Below are 4448 nucleotides of genomic sequence, written 5' to 3' on the forward strand. Positions count from 1 at the left end.
CGAGAGCGAAGGGTGGGGTGCGCGTGTCCCCAGAGGTCAGGTGGCGCGGGCGGGGATGGGGGGTGGGGAAGCGAAGCTGGAGGTTTGGCGAGGGTGTGGAGGGGATGACCCCTCGCCTGGGAAGCACCCCCACCCGGAACCAGCAGTAAGTGGATGCTGCGGGTCCAGGGACCGAGCCCCACAAAGAGAGAGACCTCCAAACCCTGCGCAGGGGGCTTGGGGAACGCCGCATTCTGTGCTGTGATTTTTCTGTTTTGCAACTGGCAGTGTGAGGCCTCGCCCAAGGTCATCTCAGGGCTGTGCTAATGGAAGCACAAGGCCGCCCCCTCCTCCCTCAAGATGGAGAGGCCCAGGAATCCCTGGGAGGGGACCACACGAATGTGGCAGCCCCTGGCTAGGGTGAGCAGGGAGGCCCTGGGAGGAGCGAGAGACGGCAGCTGCACTTCTGCCCAGAAGCGGGTGTGTCCTTCCATCGTGAGGATGGAGGGTGGTCAGAGAAATGATGTGATTTTTTTTTTTTTTTAATTCGGTGCTGGGTTTGGTGGATTTATCGTGTGCTTGCTGCGTCTCGTTTCATCTTGCGGCCATATAACGGCAGAGAAGACACTGGTGCAGGGAGGTGGCATCACCTTGCAAGGAAGTGTGGCCTGACTGACTTAGCCCCAGGCCTCCCCAGCCCTGGGGCACTGCCAGGCAACCCCAGCTCAGGGTCTTTCTTTATTTTTCCCTCTGACAGCCACACCAGCCTGTCAGTCTCCCAGCTCCAGCCTCCAGGGATCCTTTGCAGGATCCAGGGTCATCTCTGCACCTGGTAGCCTGACCTGCAGCCCATCACCCCATCCCTGCCTCCCGCCTCTCATCATCTCCCACTAGCCAGTTACTTGCCAGGCAGCCTAGGGACTTGGTAATGAGTCCCCCTTTCTGCTTTTGCCTCTGCCACTCCACCTGCCAGGAATGCCTTTCTTTCCCCTCCCCCCAAACGCAACGTGGGATTCTGAGTTGGATCCTCGAACAGGAAGGGAAAAAAAAGACAGTAGTGGAAGAACCGGTGAAATCTGAGCAAAGTCTGAAGTTTAATGAATTAAGTACCAGTCAATTTCAGTACGACAGTCGTACCATGACTTGTGTAAGATGTTAACATTAGGGGAAACCAGGTGGAAAGTCTGCAGAAATACTAATACTGACTTTGGGGCGTTTGTGTCAGTCTAAAATTATCTCATAAAAGGACTTAATTTTTAAAATGCCAAGGAGGATTTTCCTGGTGGTCCAGTGGTTAAGACTCTGTGCTTCCACTGAAGGGGGCACAAGTTCAATCCCTGGACAGGACATGTAGGGAAGTTCTGTGTGCCACAGTATGGCAAAAAAAAAAAAATCCAAGGAAAACCACAAAGTTTCCCTACCCTCAGCTCACTGTCGTATTCTCCTAGGCTTGTGGGTCAAACGCAAGATGACTGTTCTATCACATAAGGCCTTCTCCAGGGTGCTGGGCTGGCTCCCACGGCGGCAGGCACAGCCCCTGGAGTGGTTCTGTCTGTTTGGAACAAGGGTCCCCAAACTGCCCTGGTAAACAAAGTCAGGTTCTGCTGGCTTGGCCTGCCTACCTCTAAGTTTCAGATCAATAAACAGAGTCAGACCACATACTTCTGTCTCTGGTCTAGGTGTCTAGAGGGATTTGTTCTGCTGGCACTTTATAGACAGGCACACAAAGTCCAGCTGTCCCAAGGCACCCCAGGAGCCTGGGGCTGCAGCCCCAAGCCCTGTGGAGCCTCCATGGTGGCCAAATGCTTGGGTACTCAGGCGTTGGTGAATTTTCAGGTGCTGTATGCTCATCCCTGCCATTTGTCCTGTGCCAGGATGCACTGGGCCAGGCCTCTTCATGTGTCATCCAGTCATTGCTGCATGAGGCAGGTAAACAGGGTCACAGGGTGTACCCCCCCATGAAGTTAGGGGGTCAGGTACACAGAGATACCCAGGCCAGAGCTTCACTGCTCTGGCAGTGGAGAGCTCCAGGTATCTTTTAGACAGGCCCCACTGGAGTTTCTGGGAGCTTCCCATCTCACTATGATGCAATGGGAACCGAGGGGGCCCTTGGAAGAGTACTGAGCTGGGAGTCAGGACCTGAGTTCTGGGTCTCAATTTCTGTAAAGAAGATGGGCCAGTGATGTGAGTGATGTTTGACCCACCAGAGGCTCTGAGCCTGGTGGCCCTCCTGCACTGGACATAGGTGTGGGGACAGGATGCCCCTGGATGGCCCAGTGAACTTTCCCCAAGCCTCACTACTGAGGTTTTCCAGACCTCTGGCCTCGATGTCCCCAGGCATTCAGTTTTCTTTGATGAGTAAGAGGTACTCAGTCAGCACCTCCACGTGTCAGACCTGAGATTCTCTGGAGCAGCAGTCTCCGCACTCTGCTTCCAACGGCGCATCCCCAGGCCTCACTGCCCTGGGCCTCCGGGGCCAGTGACAGCGCTCTCTACACCACTGAGCAGCCTGCTGGCCTGGCACAGAGGCCCAGAAGTGGTCACAGTCTGCTTTTCACCTTTGCTTGCACACATGCCAAGAGCACACTTTGCCCACCCGTGTGGACCCTGCTCTCTTTGGTTAGGGCTTATCATGTGTGCACAGTTCTTACTCTTGGTGAGCTGTGTCCAGAGATTGCCAAAAGGAACCAAGGATTATACCCAGAATTCTGGGCTTCCAGCTGCTTCATGATAGCCCTACCTCAGCATGTGGCTAAAGACAGAAACCCGGGTGCCTGCCAGACCATAGCACTCTGCACATCCTGGTCCTGTGTCTGTCCAGTCCAGCTGCCAGCCTTCTGCTTCCCTCCAATTAATGCTACAAACCCATCACCCTGCCCCCCTTGCCACCCACTGCCTTGAGATAGAAATTCAGCCCCTTACCCTGTTGCTGGGGGCTCTCATGGCAAGCTCTGATTGACCCCTCCACCCCCTCACCTCACACACCTCCCACTCACAGCCCTCCAGCCCAGGACCAGCATCTGCCCAGAAAGATTTTCCCATTGGCTGCTGCCTCTGCAGGCCTCCAGGTCATCCCCTGGCGTTGGGACAAGTCCCCACCTCCCACCTGAATGCTTGTTATTCAGTTTGTCCCTGCCCTTGGCCCCAGAGTGTGGTTCTTCTGAGGCAAGGTGCAGCTGGTGTCCCCTTATACTTGGGAGGGAAGAAGGAATAGAGGTAGAGGGTTTCCAGACAGCCCTGCCAGAGGGAAGGGCCTTCCCTGAGAGTCAGAAGAGGGACAGGGGAGCGGCTGCTCAGAATATGACTCTAGAGCTGAGAGGGAAAGGAGACCCACCCAAGGCCTGACTATCCCCAGGAACCCTCATCCAGTAATGCAGCTGGTAGGCGCATGGGGCTGTCGGCAACAAGGGTGGGGCCCATCTCCTGCACCTCTCGTTCTGGCCCCAGGCTGCGGGGAGCTCGCCCAGCCAGCCGAATTCTCTTGAGTTGGACTAGGTCAGGACTGTCGCGACAGGTGTCCCCACCCCCGGGACACCTGGCGCCACACGTAAGACGAGGAGGCGGATCAGGGCAAAACACAGGGAGGAGGCCGCTGCTCTGATGCTGTCTGCTCCCCGCTACTACTCCAAAGGCTGCAGCTGGGGTGCGCAGAGTGGTGCGGGGCGAGGTCAGGGCCGAGGTCGAGTCGGTTCCGGACGGGTCACCCGGGCCTTCGCCGCACCCACATTCCCGGGCTCGGACTTCCCGGGGAAGCTGCGCTCCGGGGGCGGGGCCTATAGAGCCCGGCCCCGCCCACTCCGGACTCGCTGGCGGGGCCTAGGGTAGCTTTTCCTAATTTGGTCCCGGGGCGGGTCCCAGGCCTCGAGTCCTAGCGCGCCCCTCCCCGTCCCCCGGCTCGCTTCCACCTCCGGGAGCCTGACCCCAGCCCCAGCACCGGCTTTCCCTGGGCCCTTTGGGGTCAGCGCCGGAGTCTCGGGAGAAGCTAGGTCCAGCGGGCGGCGGAGAGAGTGCGGAAGAGGCTGCCTCTGAAGCAGCGCCAACTGGGTCCGGAAGCCTGGGGCGCCCTGCCACCCACGGCCATTCTGCGCCCCCTCTGTTAGCGGGTTTCAGATCTGGGACCGCCCGTTCACCGCTCAACCCGCATCTCCGCAACGGGTTGCGGGCAGGGCACTGCACGCATGGCCCTGCAGACTGGGGAGGTGGGCGCCAGTGCCCGCAGGCAACACGCACCTCTCCAGATCAGGCACGGGCTGGGTGCGGGTCATCCCCTGTAAGCAGCGAGTTTGGAGGCTTGGGCCAGGAGATGGCGCTCTGGCCGGTCGCGGCGGCCCGGAGCGTCCAGCTCTAAAACAGGCCACTGTCATTCCCAGGTGGGCCGCCAGGTGGATCCCGCTATCTCGGCAAAGTGCCCCGGGTCGGGCGAGGACTGGGCGAGTCGGGGCCGCACCTGTCAGCCCCACCCTAACCCT

The sequence above is a fragment of the Bison bison genome, unplaced genomic scaffold, assembly GCF_000754665.1.
Source record: "Bison bison bison isolate TAMUID 2011002044 unplaced genomic scaffold, Bison_UMD1.0 scf7180017864371, whole genome shotgun sequence".
Lineage (NCBI taxonomy): Eukaryota > Metazoa > Chordata > Mammalia > Artiodactyla > Bovidae > Bison > Bison bison.